At 33.1% G+C, this 17473-nt stretch overlaps 1 protein-coding gene across 2 annotated transcripts in view; it reads left to right on the forward strand.

Annotated features, from left to right (window-relative positions):
• LOC129222085 (tRNA-uridine aminocarboxypropyltransferase 1-like) overlaps positions 1–17473 on the forward strand; it is a 56269-nt gene that overhangs the window by 14047 nt on the left and 24749 nt on the right. The gene's annotated exons all lie outside the window — the stretch shown is intronic.

Genomic DNA, 17473 nt, shown 5'->3' on the forward strand with positions numbered 1-17473 from the left:
CACACTTTAAAATAGATCTTTGTTAATACAGCTGAACTCAGTTAATACGAAATGTCAAAAATTCACGAATTTGTTCGTATTAACCGTTATTCGTAACAACCGTGAATAAGTGATTCTGAAAAAACGAAGAAATGCTTAACGGCTTCAGAGCATTCAAAAATTAACTGAAAATGCCTTGAAAACTGGTCGAAGTATTTTCACGAAAAAATGTTTTGATCAGTTCAGGTTAACAAAAATTCTGTGAATTTCGGTTCACTACAGAACATAACTTTAAATACCGCCGACATCAACATAAATGAAATAAAACTAATTAATGAGACAAAAATGAATTCAACGAAAATTTCAGGCAGACAATAGAAAATAAAATATTTGAAAGAAAACCCTTAAATCGAAAAAACATGTCTCAAACTTTTAAGAAATACAGAACGAAAAGCGAAATTATTTACCAAACCAATATAAAATCCATACAACGTGAATACTTTTTTCAAAACCAAGATTTACAGAGGAGAACAGTTATTATTAGAATACTATTAAGTCATAAGAAACTTGTTTACTTGCTTATATAACTTATAAATAAAATGATCATCCAAAAAATCAGGATTTAAAGTCCCACATAACTATTCAAAACCTTAAAATAATAATAAACTTGTAAAAATATTTAAATAAATGAGTTCAAAATTTAGGTAGAAATATTGAAGCATACAAAAACAAACAACAACCACTCGTTTAACTTTTTTTGAGAGGGGGCGGGGGAAGGGAGGGCAATTCAGTGGGCGGTTAGGGACCCTGATGATTTCTTGCAGGGAGGTTGAACATTTCTGTTGGAACCCGAAGGCGATTCCTAAATTAAAGCCCTAGGGGTCCTTAACCTAAAATTAATGTTTACCCCGGGGCCCTACCTGGCTTTAATTAGGCCCAATGTGCTATTTGTATAAAACTAGAAAGAGTGATCAAAAGCATCCCGGACAGGACCTGATTAAGATATAGGAAGGTTCTAAGCAAAGATTTTTTGGGGCCACTATGCAGTCAAATCTTACTTTTAGTCATTAGCTAAGACAACTTTAGCCACTGGGGGGGGGGGGGCCTAAAAGGCAAGGACCCTATACCACAGCCTAGTTGGTCTATTCAGTATTCAGGCCCTGATCCTGGCAAAACGTATAAGGAAACAGATTGAAATAGTTACAATGAAATCAAAGAATTGTAAAATCATTTTTTGCTACAGATTTTTTTTTTCGCTTCATTTGGGGGCCCTTCCTAGCTTGGGGGCCCTCGGCGATCGCCGACTAGCCGACCTGGCCAGCCCGGGCCTGTGTATATTCAGTGCCTAAAAGTGTTTTTCAGCCTTTAATTCCATAAAATTTCTAGGGGCAAACCTCTAAAACCATTCTTTGCTTAAAATTATCAAAGATTTACTAAAATTTCATTTTTTGAACTTCAAAATCAAAATTTTGCTTTACCTGATCTAGTCCTGTAACGTGGCCAAACAAAGCCAAAAAATAGAATTTTGGGCTCCAATTTCAAGCAATTTCTAGTAGACAAACTCCCCTTTACCTTCAATTATTTAACTTTGCCAAAGATTTGAAATGTGTTTTTAGAGGAGACAGTTCCTGAGTCATCCCTTGCTTCTCCTAACATCGCAAAAGATAGCTTTAAAAGTTTTAGAGCCTCAATTTTGAGAAATATCAGTTGAGAGCCCTAAACTTAATCTCTTCCTACTATTCAGAAATATAGAGTGCACTTTTAGGCCTTCAATTCTGAAAAGTTTCCAAGCGAGAGTACAAACCTCCAAATTTAACATCTCAACATATAACCTGAAATAGAATTTCTAAAACCCCAATAACCTTTTGAAACTTGATCATTCTCCTAACACTTCAAAGATAACTTAAAATTCGTTTTTAGGTTTTCAATGCCAATTTCCCTTAATGTCACCAAAGATGGCCTAAAATTACATTTGTATAACTTTTATCTTCGGAAAATTTCGTGGAGAAGAATTCAACCTCCTAATATAGGCACCAAAGATAGCCTAAACTTAACTTCAATTTTGAAAAATATTCGGGAGGAACTCCAACCCCTCCTATCTGACCAACATTAACAAAAATATCCAGAAATGGCTAATTTTGACATTAATTCAAAAAAATTGCTGATTTGTCCTAATCCCAACTTTTTTCCTCCAACACCACCAGGGAGGGATTGACAAAACCTTTTCTAGATAAAACTGTGTTATGCATTAAAACATAATAATAAAATTAAAAATTAAAAAAACCCCCGACTGAGTCGCAAATGTAGAATCAAGAGGGAAAATTGAAAATCCTTTTAAAAGCCTTATGCTATTAAAAATCAATTACAAATATTTTATTTGTTAAAAAATAGAAACTGGCAACAGATAAAAATTTAAAATCATTGCTTATAATTTCCTTGTTGACCAACAATGAATTCAGTTACCAAACGCGTGAATAAAGGCTTAGCTGTATTTGAAATCTGCTTTAAAAAAGCATTATAATTCGAATTCTATATAACATGGCAAGTTCCAAACACATTCTATCAGATGCAGAAAAAAAACTCTTTATTTTGGTACTAAATTTTTAAATATGTTTTCACTTCAAAAATTGCAACAATACCTTTTAGAGGTTTTAAATTAATATCATTGTCAATGTCCTCCTAGACATTTATTAACGACTTAGCTAGACACAACCTAAGAACACTGTCGATCAACTCGCCTTTTGAACATAATTTTGTTTTTCAAAGTTGGTCCACCCGTTTAGGTGCTAAAGTGCCACAGACAGATACACAGATACATCAAACCTATAACCCCCTTCCTTTGTGTGCCGGGGGTTAAAAAAGTAGGTTTCTTTTGTTAAATGACAATGAAAATTCTAATCCCAACTGTGGCAATTTAGATTAATTAGCAGGCTTGAGTTATGTAATTTCTCCCGTGAAGAAATTTATGTAGCTAATACCTACTATTAGTTTGCACTAGTTTTCACAATTTCTTGACACGGCGAGTGCTTCAGTGCAGTTTGGAGCTCTTGTTTGAAATTAACGAAGTAATTTATTAAAATTAACTCTTCTAAAAATTCAAAAATTTCATTGAAGTTTTCATGAAGCAGATAAATCCTCTTCTGTTCTTCAGCCCTTATAGTTGATATATGAACGTTTATTTTGATTGTTTATACGCAGGGTGACAAGAAATAACAGGGTGACAAGAAATACTACATTGTAATTTTAACGCTAATAAAATTTTTTTGACCAAACTTCAAAATCAATATGAATACATCATTTTGTTCAATATATTTACAAATTTTCAAAGCGATTGCCTTTAGCCTTAATACAGGACTTTCAACAAGTCACAAATGTTTCAGGCTGCAACTCACTTACTGACATTTTATCTAATACCTTACATTAAGATGTCTTTAGGGATGCCAAAGTTTTATGATGTTTAGCACTTACCCTTGTCTCCAAGACCTTCTTGCATTGTTGAACGGCGTCAATGACCCTAATCTGTAATGGAATGGGGTAAGATATGTGCTAGTGGGAAGACACCACTTGTTTTTATTGGTAAGGCACAGGGTTCGCCGATATATATCAGTCGATATATATCATGATATATATCCAATATTTATTTTGAAAATATCATGATATTTTTGATATTTATTTTTTCAACCACGGTGTTTTCAACATAAAAATTATACTACTCATAGTAATATTGTTCATTTATTTTTGAAAATAACCAAAAAATTATGTACTAGATTTTAAAGATGTATTAATACATTATTTAATATAACAAAGTATTATAGTATTCCTTTTTTATATTCATGAAATTATTAGTAATGCAACAATTTTAATTCAATTAAAAGTGCCTAATTTAATATTAAGCATTGAGGAAAAAAGAAAATGCCCTATGACTGTGCACCAACTAATACATATTTTTTATTTCTCAATCATATTATAACTGTGTAAAATTAGCTAAAAGAAGAAAAATGAGTAAAACAGCTAATGCTAAATGAATTTCATTAAAATTGATTAAAATGTTAATTGAAATGTTAAATATAAATAATAAAAGAAACCTTAATTTTAAGTATACATATTATAATAACAATATAAGAAAATACAGATTGTTTTGAAGATGCATTTACTATTTGGAAGACTTGAATTTGGGCTGACTGAAAGCATCGGATAGATATCAAAATATCCGATATATATTAAAATATCATGATATTTTCGAATTCTTAAGGCATAAAGATTAATCAAGAAACATATCGCTAACTCATTTTGAAAGTTGTAGTCTTACCTTGGTCGCATCTTTTGTTTCCAAAAGACTTTTGTCTTTTGGAAACAGAAGATGGACGTTTCAACAGGATACCACTAGTCTATGAGGAAAATGTCAATTTTCAAGCAATATGCTTTCATTTTAACCCCTGCCCCTAGTTTTACATTTTCCTGCTTGGTATGTTTTTTATCACTATTCCAGCGGAATACATAAAATTGGGGTTTTGCTGTATTTTGAATACAATGAATACAGGGTTCGTACACTCCTTCAAAACTCCTCCAATACTCCTTCATTTCGGAAATTTTTTTGAAGGACCCTTCAAACTCCTTCATTTTGGTTTTAACTCCTTCAAAACTCCTTCTTTTTTAGCTTCCTCTATGGCAGTAGTTTAAAATATTTCGATTGACAATTCTTAATTTTGTCACAAGGGCGAATGTAAAAAGACAATTTTAATATAGTAATTTCATATATTTTTTTATTTACAAATTGATTATAGAAGTCATAAAAGTTGAAGGTGAAAACAGTATTAATTGACTTAGACATTTCATAAGTGAAGTAAAACATGCTTTAATTGTGCTAACCTAATTTTTTTTTAAGTTTTATGATTTTTGCTTTTCCCTCCACCTCAGCAGCATAAGTCAGTTTCTCTAGTTTTTTTTTAAATATTTAAAAATACATGGATAAATGTACTATATCAAATGATTGTGTTTAAAAAAATTGCTTTGTAAATCACAGTTTTTACTTTTTAAAAAGGTCTTTGAGGGGGAGACGAGTTCATGAAATTATGACACGAGGCTAAGAGGGTTACAAAAACGGAAATCACGAAGCAACAATATATTTATGAAAAATGTGACATGGAGAGTAGTAAGGTGAAGTGTGACACTTTGTGACAAAAGGGAAGGTGGTCAAATATGTTGAAAAAAAGCGTGACATCATTAAGGACAACCCAAAAGTACTCCTTCAAAATCGCATTTTACGCCTTCAAAACTCCTCCAAAACTCCTTCATTTTCTTTCTGAAATTGAATACGAACCCTGGAATAAGAGAAAATTTCATTTTGATGCCGTTTTTTAGGATTTCTGTCACCTTAGAAGAGCATAGAATATACCGCCACATCATGGGCGGATCCAGGGAGGGGACCATGGCCCCCTCTGAGGAAATTTCAAAAACAGTTAAAATCCCATTTTTTTTGAGCAAAAATGCAAAAAATTTCCCTTAACACATAAAAAGTCTAAAAATAAGGAAAACAATGAGAGGGAGGCTATGGCCACCCTGACAAAGTTTCAAAAATAGTTAAAAGCATTTTTTATAGCTAAATATAAAAAATTCTTTATTATTCCTCAAAATCTAAAAGAATATAAAAACAACACCGAGGAGATATAAAACCACACTGAGGAAGTTTTAAGCATAGTTTTTTAAATCCTCTTTCCTAGCTTAAATTGAAAAAAAAAAAAAAACGTAATTCATGTGAAGTCTATAAAGAATGCAGCATGCCAGCACAATGCCAGCATGGCCACCTCTCGAAAATTTCAAAAATATCAAGTGTATGGGTCATTCCATGCGAAATGAGCAAAATTCGCAAAAAAGTGGTGGCCGCATGGTAACAGATTTTTATGAAATTTGGTATACAGGTTCCTTTTATGCCTATATGCAATAAACAGTTCGGTACGTTCAGTTTGTAGTAAAAAAAAATGCAGCACTATAATAGTATTGTGCAGTAATTATATTAATTCCTTTAAAAAATAAGATGATGATTCATTCTGCTTGATCAGATTTTTATCAGTCTTGACAGCAAATGCACATCAATCAACTGGTCAGAAGAAGAAGAAGGAAGAGCAATTTGTTGATCTGTTTTCTGCCGAAATTTTCGTGTTGTGAGGGAGCAAATTACATAAACTTAGCATGTAATTAAAAAATTACATTTACCTACATCAACCTCATGATGAAATAAGTCGGGTTTATCCATTTACCTCTTAGTTTATGGGGTAAAAAGAAATATGATTGCATTCGCTAACAAACAGTCAGGAAGTCTAAATTTTCCAGAAAGTGTAGTTTTGAATACAGTGCACACAATTTTATGTCTCAATAATGCGCTCAAATGAAAGGGAAGGATCGAAAGTTGAAACATTAAAATTCTGTATCCTTTTACTCCTAGTGACTCTTCTTGATTTCCTTTCTGTTAAACATAATTTTATGCAATTCAGATGTTTGCAAAGGCAATTTTATGCAATTTATGAAATATTTTCCATATAGCTCTTTCAACAACACTATCAATTGAGGAATCAGTTCATCCTATTCACAAGCTTACTTGGGCATTCGATATTTTAATCAAAATGACGTAACAGAAATCTATGATCAAAGACTTATGAATTCGTTCGTTCTTCATTTACGTGAAAAATATGAATAAACTTTTAATGATGGAAAAGAATGCGTATGTGTGGGGGGGAGGGGGGCAGCGTACCTTCTATCAGTTGAGAGTTTTACAAACTAGTGTTTTGCGGAGAGTATGGAGCAACAAATATAACTTCTTTTGAGAGCCACAATGAATGAAATGAAATCGTGTTGTGTAAAAGTTTTCAGATGGAGCTGTGTTAAGGGGTTGCAAGGGGAGGGTCAACTCCCCCCTTGATTGCCCCCCCCCTTCTCTCAGAACCTTTAATTTTAGCAAGATTGCCAATTCAATTGTTGTATTTTGGGCTGTTATGACTTCTCCTCATCAGAAGGTAAGTTCTGTCTGCGCTAGTGGCTGTTTCTGATGAACTTTTTCTGTGACCCGAAAATTTAAGGTTGCTGTATCCGGTTGCCATACCAAAACTGAAAAAGTATAAAAAAAAAGAAACTGTAAAAAGGATATTTATAGATGATTTCGACGATTTTTGTTCACATTTTTGGGGAGTTTTTACCAAAGGGGCTAGGGGGGGGGGGGTAGAGCTTCCTCATAGTTTCAGAAATCTTCGCACTTTTCAGAAAATTCAGTCCACTATCCTCCTTGAATTATACATTAATTATTTTTTTTTTATTAGCTTTTATTGTACTTGCTTTGTCGTTGTTTGGTGGGACTAGGGACAAGCTTTTTAATCTTGACCAGAAACAAAAATGACTAATGTTAACTATAAAGTTAAATTTGTAGATAAAGTTAAAAAATCTATTTCAAGGTTGAATTTGAGCAAACATACATTTGTGGATTTTGGGCTTTTGAATCTTTTTCAAACAATGTAGATTTTCTAGGCTTTCCTTGATTCAACTTTCCTGTTTAAAAGTGTCTGTAAAAGCTCTTTTTTCCGCCTTGTGGGGGAAAACGGGGCACATGTAAACAATTTTTTCATCTCTATATTTTTCCAAAAATATTTTGTCATGGATATTTTTGGAATTTTTTAAAAAAATATTTCTTTACTTTATGGTATTTTTAAAAGACATTTGCAGTTGTTCACATGTGCCCCTAGAGAAGGGCACATGTAAACAGGCCTGAGGCCAATATGAACACGTGTAAAAAATGCAGGAGAAGCATCATGTTTTAAAGGAAAATTCTTCAATATGAAACGTGTACCTAAGTAACAACTATGTTGAAGGGTTTATAACCTGTACTACGTCAGTTTCAATGGGGTCGTTTCCAAAATTTTAAAAGTATTTTTTCTGAAAGAGCACGCTTAAAAACATAGGATCTGACCATTTTTTTAAATAATTTGTTTAAGTTTAATATTTAAAAAAAAATACTTAAATCGGAGCGCTTTCATTGTTTACTTCTGCCGATGACATCACAAATAATGAAATGCCATTCCGTGTTGCCATTCACAGTGCAAAATATTTAATTCGCATCTTTACTCACGTGTATTGGCAACGATATGGTTGATAGCAAGCGTAGAGCGCAAAATAATTCGCTTCTGATTATCATAACGTGGAATCGCGGCAGACAATGCGCCCAAAGTACATTATCTGGGACGTCATAAAGACCACGCCTTGTTTGACAAATCGGACATTTAAAAAAATTAATTAAAAAAACTGTTAGGAAAATTAAAGTATTTTCTGGGTCCATGTTTTTTTTTTTTTGCTCATTCTCTCCATTTCAATGACTAAAAGTAGTACTTTTGTCTGAAGGAAACCACCCCATTGTACAGTTATTATTTCACTAAGAAAATATTTTCCCCGAATATATAACTGCGCACTATCAAATTCTAAAGTCTCATAGCCTGTTCTGATCACTGAATAGACTAGACAAAAACGTATGTGACTACATAATACAAAGAATTTTTTATCGTGTAAGGGTTACTCAATATAGATTTTGCTTTTAAGCTTCGTACATTGTTTGATAATTTATTTTGAAATGATTTTGAACTTCAGTTTTTAATTAAATGAAAATATTTTGTGTCTTTTTATTTCTTGTAAGTATTATGTAATACCAAATTATGGATAAAATATTTAGTAACAAAAAAAAAAAGAAAAAAAAGAAATAAAAATATTAAATATTTATTCCTTTGTTTATTAATGTTAATAACGATTGACAGTAAATTTACAAACATTTCCCGAAGTACAGAATTAATTGGGTTCCCGCAATTGGGAAAAATCGCCAAGTAATGCATTTCTAAAAATTTGAATCTCGTTTTCTCGTTAAAAATTTAAAACCATCATTGCTGACACATGCGGGAGATCCAGCTGCTGACGTTTTTGGCCGCACCCCTTTTTCTCTACAGGATTTTTCAGAATTCATTAAAAAATTGAACATTGGTTTTCTGAATGTGACGATGGTGAATTTTTGAGTTTTATAAGTCCCTTATAATAATATTGTTAAGAGTTTGTGATACAACTTCAAACTTTCTTGAAAGGACGACACAGTTCTTGAGAAAACACAAGAGATTTATTTACAGCTATGTACAGGAAGCGTAGTTACAACTGCTAAATCAATCATCAGCAGTTAAGCAAATATCAATTAACACCTTAAACTCAACGGTTACACACGTATTTACATCCAAATATGCAAAAATACAGCTCAAAAGGCTTCACAAAACAGAGCTAATACATGCTCTCCAGCGTACCGCTGACACGATTCACAAGCAAAAACTAACTCGAGACTGACTCCTGCTGTTGGCCGTGGCTATTTATAAATCTCGAAAGAGAAGTTTCCACAAAATTCGAAATGCTTCTCGATTTTCTTTTTTTATTCATTCACGAATCTTATCAATGAAAAATAGGCGGACCGTATACTTCAGTCGAATGTTAGGGGGTTGTATATACATTATAAGAAACTATTTACAGTTTACGTTATTACAATAATTTTAGATGAAAGATAATGGAATAAACGCCCAATTCAGCCAGATTCCAACAAATTAATCATAAAAATAATTACTATTTACAGAACTTGTAGCAATATCTTATAGTCAAAATAGGTACGTTTAGTACATTAATGCTTCCCTATAGCGATTTTAGGATTTTAACTTCGAAACATTTTCTGCGGAAAGCCACCGAACCTCGCCTCTCTCCAACATCATTAAAGGAGATCTGAAATTGTGAATTAAAATCTTCATTTTCGAGAAAATTCTTGGAAATTTTAAGAATCCCATTCCTTTCCCTAACGTCATCAAAGATGGCTTATAATTGCGTTCTCAAGACTGTGATTCAAAAACTTTTCGGGGTGTGAACTTCCGATTCCCTCTTCACTTAACATCTTTGAATATTGTCTAATTTGTAATATAGCGTTTTAGAAATTCAATTTCAAAAAATTACCGTTAGAAAAGTCTCTGAATTCCTTTGCCTCTCCTACTATTACCAAAGATGGCCTACAAATGCGTTTTTAAGTCTTATGCTTCGAGACATTTCCAGGGTGCCCACCTGGGGGGGGGGGGGTCCTGGCGCAGACTGCGTTATTGAAATTTTCAAGAGGGGTGTTTTAAGTGGTATTTATTACTTTTAGGAGGTCTTCGCGATATTAAGGAGTGTGTGCCTTCCCAGGGGCGGCATTTCAACGTTTCATTTGGGGGGTCGAGTTTTTTAAATGTGAGTTATCTCAGTTTGGATTAAAATACATATTGGTTAACAAGATAGGATCATAAAATGGATTAAGTATTTATAAAAATAAGGCTATTAAGAGAGTTTAAATATTAATTAATATAATTTTATTTGATCATAAATTATTCTTGAAAATATTTTGATGTTAGTTTTTACCTTTCAGAAAGTTTTAATGTACGATTTTTAGAATCTGGAAATCGTGTTACTTTATTCCATCAATATGCAATGTCGTACTTTTTTGACAATATAACTAAAGATGAAAGTCTTTTTTATCCCATTGTGCTCCGAAGATAATTTTCTAACCTCCTAATGCACAAAAATGATTTTTCACAACTAGCTGAGCCAATTGGAATGGTTGAAAAACAGTTGAAGCTACAAAGTTAGAAAACACATCTCTTAGATTTTTCTCTTGAAAATAACCCATGTAACTTTGAATATTGTGCTATTCTTCGTTTTTCATCATTGAATAGTATAGTGGCTATTTGCAAAACAATTCTTCTTGCTCAGTGCTATACTTATAATTGAAACATTTTATTTCTCCTTTTCAATAACCTATCAATATAACATTGAGCTTAAGGCCAACAATACAGATAAATCTTTATCATCAAATCTTATTTTAATTTTATTAGAAACAATCTATTATCTGATACAAAATACTAATTCAATTTTGCGACTTTATATCATCATGTTGATTTTTGTCGCCTTCTAAATTCATTTGGATTTTTTTCCGCCTTTTAAAAATTGGCGCGAATTAAGATTTTTTTTTAAGTTTTGCTCTTGGTTGAAATATACATCCAAGCAAAATTCATTAACTGTTTCGACTGTAGATTTAGCTGAACCATGGACAGACCGAAAATTAAGGTTAGCGGATTGAAGATGTTTTGATAAAGTACAGAATTTTTTTTAAACTTTCCACAATACAAACAAAGCGAATAAACATTCAAACTAAGTCATACGCATGTAAAAGGGCGTTGGCTTTTCCTTGAAAGAGTCGCTTTCAAACAGTCCAAAATTAACAAGGAGGGTTTTTTTAAATTGAACTTTTGAAGAATATCTTGTGCAGAAATGACAAAGTTAAAGAGTAATCAGAAAAGGCATTTGTTGATGAATGACTTTTTTCAAAAATAGTGTGTCTTTTGTAAGAATTTTCTATGAATGTATACAAAGCATTGGGTTGCTGAAATGTCTTTCTACCAAAAGGAATCGGTGTTCTCTCACTAACTAAATATACATTTAAAATATAAGCGTAACAACGTACGCAAAATACTAAGGAATTTCTTGTAAAATCGTGCAGCCACACCACTGGTCTTCTCATAACACTAAACACACAAGTATAAAATATTTAGTCCGCACGAGGAGATTACTTTTTTAGTTGAAACAAACTGTGATTCTCCATCACTTTTTTCTGCTCTGAAAAGGGCTGCAAATGATTTACAATTTTCTAAGTTACATCCAAATAGCAAAATCCGCTTGTGTAGTAGAAATGTCTCAAGATTCATTGACTATTATCGAGAATCAGTGGACGTGTTTTGTAAAAAAAAAAAAAACCTTTGGCATATCGTCGCTTCAGAGCAACAGTAGGATATCTTAGTGTTATTTCTGGGATTAAATGTCTTAGGCTCTATGTTGCTCTGAGTTAACGTTGCTCTGAGGCGACGATATGGTCTCTGATTTTCAATTTACGTAAACTAAATTTGCCCATGTCTTATCATTCTGTGCAAAAAATTTGGGGGTGCAACTGCCCCCTCTCGCTCCCCCTATTTGCCGCCCCTGTGCCTTCCCTCTTGGGGGGGGGGGCAGGGCCGGATCACTAAATAGGCAAAGTAGGCGGTTGCCTAGGGACCCCGGAAAAATCTTAAAACTGAAAATATGAAAGAAAAAAGTTCTCTTTTCGACAAAACTTTTGGGTTCTGGGGGGACTTTACTTTGAGAAATTGGCTCACTGGTAAGTAGTTGTGAGAGGAAATCATTCTAATTGGAATGATGTTTTAGGTGGGGTTCCTCAGGGATCAGTTTTAGGGTCTCTTTTATTTATTATATTTATGAATGACATCAATGAAAATATTTCTGGAAGCATGAATTGTTTTGCTGATGATGTAAAAGTTATGGGGATTGTCGAAAATGAAGAACAAGTAAAACAGCTTCAAGAGGATTTAGGGAAGGGCAGGGGGGGGGGGGCTATTGCCCCGGGGCCTCCACAACAAAGGGGCCCCCACAATAAAATTTTTGCAAAATATCCTAACTTTCACCAGTCGAAAATATCGGATATATATATATATATATATATATATATATATATATATATATATATATATATATATATATATATATATATATATATATATATATATATATATATATATCAAAATATTCGGATATACATCAAAGTATCGGATATTTTCGAAAATATGATGATCTTTTCAAACCTTGATTAGTGGTCTCCACTCCTTCGTTGGCCCGGGGCCTCCACACTTTCAATTCCGGCCCTGGATTTAGATCATATTACTAAGTGGGCAGATAAATGGGGTATGGCAGTTAATGTAGGGAAATGTCAAGTGCTACACTTAGGTCATGGAAATAAGCGTATGAGATATCGTTTACAGGGTTCAGTCATAAATCAGGCAGAAAATGTTATTGATCTGGGTATCTTAATAAATCAGGACTTCAAGTTTAGTCAACAGTGCAGTATTGCTAGTAACAAAGCCAACAAAATGTTTAGGTTTATCAATAGATCTATTTCAAACAAATCTAAGAAGGTTCTTCTGCCTTTATATAGGAGTTTAGTAAGATCTCATTTGGAGTACGCTGTTCAGTTTTGGTCGCCTTATCTGAAGAAAGATATTTTTGTATTGGAAAGGGTTCAAAGAAGGGTAACTAAATTGGTAAGGAGACTCTCAGATTTAGATTGATACCAGACTTAATAGACTTAACATGTATAGCCTGGAGCAAAGGAGTCAGAGGGGACTTGATTCAGTTATTTAAATTCATCAAAATGAAAGATGTAAATGGATTAATTTTTTGTGGGGAAAGCAGGACAAGGGGTCATTGTTTTAAGCTATTTAAATCTCAGGCTAACTTGGAAATCAGGAAAAACTACTACTTTAGCAGGGTCATGGGCACTTGGAATAGCTTACCGGAAGAGGCGGTAATGAGAAAGGGGGTGGATAGCTTTAAGAGAGCCATTGATCTTCATTGGGGACTAATTAATTGACTAGGACCAGCCTAGCTGAGCCCAGAGCCTGTTGCTGGTCGTCACATTTGTATTTGTATTAAGAAAAAAAAGCAAAGAAAAGAAAAAAACGAAAGAAAGAGAAGGAAAAGTAAAAAAAAAACAGGCTCCCTTCCTTCTTTTCTCTCTATCTATCTTTTACTGTCAAACAGGAACATTTTTAAACGTGATCACATTTTAGGTGTGAAGAAACAGTAAGAATGTTTTAATTTACAAGCTATAAAATAAATAAATATTAAAAAATTGAATTTTTCGTGACTCACGTTACATAGAATCTAATGATTTAATAATCTACTTCTTTCAAATATTTTAAGGAGAAAAATTAAATCATACTGCAATAATTATCGTCTTATGTGTGTGTGGAATGTAACCTTCGGAAAAAAAATGTAATTAGTCAGCAGGAACAGGCTAAAGCAATAAAAACATGCATGTTTAAAGTTGCTTCTAGCAGACAGAAAATTCATCCGAATGTGAGCTCATAAAATAAGCTCTCTTACGAAAAGAAAATGGTTCACCTGGAGTTACCAGATACTAACTTGTAATCTTCAGTTAATACAGAGGACATACAAAAAAAGTTGGGACATTTTTCCATAATTTTTTTTAACACCTATTTCCCATGTTTCGTGGAATTAACCAATTGTGTTTTTCAAGTTTCAATCTTGGAAAATGGCCGGGGAAACGCCCCCCCCCCCCCAGATCGCTTTTACACCCTAACATTAACGTTAGCAAAGATCGTCTGAATGCATTTTTAAGGTCATACAAATTAGAAAAAATATACGCTCTTCTTGATTTTGTGCTAATTTCTTTATAGTTCTGGGGCAAAAGGTTAAGCGTCCAGCAAGTTAGGGGGGCTCATCCCCCCCTTCCGACGCTACGTCTATGTCTACGAGTATAAAAATTTTTTTTCTAGATCTAAAATGAAAAGTAAACATAATCATATTTTAGTCACTATTAATTGTTAATAAACATTATATTGGCAATTCAGAACCTAAAACTATAAGCTTTAAAATGAAGGGTAAGTTAGTATGAAATTTGATAAAGGAATAAGGAAGATTTTGCGTGGTGACAGAAATACTGGCTACAGAAATAATATAGGAGATTATGTATAAAATTCAAGTGTAAGGGGGGCCCCAACACTTCTAATGCTTATGGGCCCCAAAATCCTTGATCCGGCCCTGGGGGGGGGGTGGACACCCCTGACATTTCCGTGTGAAAGCCCCCGAACCTCCTGTCTCCTTAAAGTCACCAAAAATAATCTAAAATTGTATTTTTAGAGCTTCTATTTCGAAAATTCCAAATAGGAGTTCCGAATCCCATCCATTCCCCTAACCTCATTACAGATGGAATACAATTGAGTTTTTAAGAATTGCCATTCCGAAAATTTTCCGCTGTAAACCTTGCGTTTAACCTTGTTTTCTCTCCAATGTTGATGTTTTTTTTTAAAGTTATATCACTTTCGTTGGGGGAGGGTGTGCTTTCCTGGGATGCGATATACACCCGTTTCTTTTTAGCTTTTGGTATTTATCACTTCGAGCTGATAACTCGAACATATTATTTCTCCGTTTGCAAAAAGACATTAAAGTTTGTACAGTAAAACCTCGTTAAGTCGTCACTCAAGGGATCAAAAAATTTTGACCACTTATGCGGAGTGACTACTTATGTGGAGTGGGAAATTAAGGAAGAAAAAAATGCCTTACAAATATTAATGAACTAGCTTATTACCCGGCGTTGCCCGGGTGCTTTTCAATGCAACATATCTTTTGGATAATCAAATGAATGAATTTTATCTAAATGAACGTAAAAAATTACATTCACACTCCAAATCTTCAAAATACTTTAAATAACACAGAAAATTAAGCATTTGCCGAAAAAGTAACATCAACCTAAAGCAAAAAAGTATGAGGAATATTTTTTGGGCTTTGTAGTGTCCAATGGTACGTTGTCTGAGGTTAAATCAGACGGGCGGTACATAAATTGTCTTAATGGCAAAGGCAAATGATTGTCTTTTGCATATCTTGTGGGAAAACCTTTTACGTGATGCTTCGGAAGAAAAGCGTTGTGCTGCCTTTGTAGGTTTTGTTTTCCCCAATACATCAAAAAATACAACAGTAGTTTTCACATGCATTTTATTCGGAAATAAATCATTGAATGTTTCTTTAGAAAGAGTCGTGAACTTGCCAAAAAAAAAATCAATTCCTATTATCAGGCACAAATATATACAAAATAGTTTTCCTGGACACAGTTACAATATTTTCAGATTAATTTAAAATCATCCTTAATGTCCAAAAGCTAAACAGATAACCCACCGTACAGAAAATAAAGAATTCAGTCTGTGTCGTTAAAAAACGATAACACTCCGTTTTACGGATTTTTTGGCGGTGTTTTTCGAATGAAGCGACCAAGTGGTAAGTTATTTTGTATGTTTTTAGGCAAGCACATTTCGCAGAAAAAGTTTGCTTACTATAAAAAAACTTTACAAAATGTGTCTGCTCGCTCTTTCCATGGTGAGGGCCATGCCATAGAGTAGAATTGGATAAGTGTAACTTACCTAAAAAGACGCACGTCAGCTACATTTTATTTTCTTATATTGACGTCAAATTTCTATTTTCGTACGTAAAAATGATAGTTAGACAGTAATATTAATGTCTTGTAACGATTTGAAATTTTTCAAGATTTAAGTTCTTGTTCAAATTTTTAAAACCTAATACTTGCCGTAAATGTTATACATGATATCTCGCACTCATATGCAGGTAGAGAGAACATCAAAATTGTAATTTATTGAGAGACAGTGGTCGTGAGAGGTGGGAATGGGTCCATTGACTACATTACAGTTATTATTTTAAGTTATTTAAACCAATAAAAATAGAAGTAAGTGGACGTGAACTTATTGAACGAACTATCTAAAAACCGTTAATTAAACTGCGCTATAGAGAAAGAAATAGGCGTACGCAGTTTGGTCACTATCCGTGTTAGATTTTTTTTTTTAAATATTATTTGCAGTCCATGAAATTAAAAAGAAATGTCGTGTTTGTACTTACAACTGCCTAATAGACAAATCTTTTGTTTATATTTTACAGAATCTTGTTGCTTATTTTGTTCCCCTTATCCACAGCTTAAAAGTAAACGAAATGTATTTTCCGTTTTGAAACGTAGTCTAAAAATTTAAAACTTAAATGATTCAAATTTTTCTGATCCATAAATTTAACTCAAAACTTTCACCTAAATATTTTTCTTAGTCCCGCTCAAAGCATCAAGAAGAATTACATTTGTGAGTGAAGCCAACCGACGAAGTAACATAAAGCTATCTATATCGAAAATAGTTACATCTCAAATGCATCTACAGTACTTAATCGACTGCTCTTATGACTTGTTGTTCGTGATAGAAAACGAAAGTCTCTCTGAAGATTACAATATCTTGAAGTTTAAAAAAGGTCCATGGTAGTTACACGTGAGATACAAAGTGTTTCACCTTATCCCTATACTGTTAAAGAGAATTTAAGCTATTCCAGTGATAATTTTCCATTCATATCTCACAGCACTTCTTTAAGGACGGTTGAAATGCTTAGTGGTAGCTACAAACTTCCAATATTTTTCGATTGTTTACAATAGCAGTTATTGAACTGAGCTTTGTAATTGCGAATGTAACTTTGTTCAGTTTATTTCATGATGAAGAAAAAACTTCATATTGTGGAGCAATATTTCATCATGCCTTTTTCAATAATAATCTCTGTCAAAAGTTGCATCATACCAGCTAACAGATTTAAAATAATTGCTAGTTGGCGAAGATGCTTTATCGGGTGTATTATTACTCGAGCGTTAAGGTAATATAAAATTTCAAATGAAGACATTTGTTTATATAAAAAACGTAGCAATTTTTTGTAGTTTAATACAGTTTAAATTTAAATTAATATTTATTTGCATTTTTTCCAAACTTAAAACTCTAACCCTCCCAAACTGTATGAATTCCGCCGAATTATA

The sequence above is a fragment of the Uloborus diversus genome, chromosome 5 (genome assembly GCF_026930045.1).
Source record: "Uloborus diversus isolate 005 chromosome 5, Udiv.v.3.1, whole genome shotgun sequence".
Taxonomy (NCBI): domain Eukaryota; kingdom Metazoa; phylum Arthropoda; class Arachnida; order Araneae; family Uloboridae; genus Uloborus; species Uloborus diversus.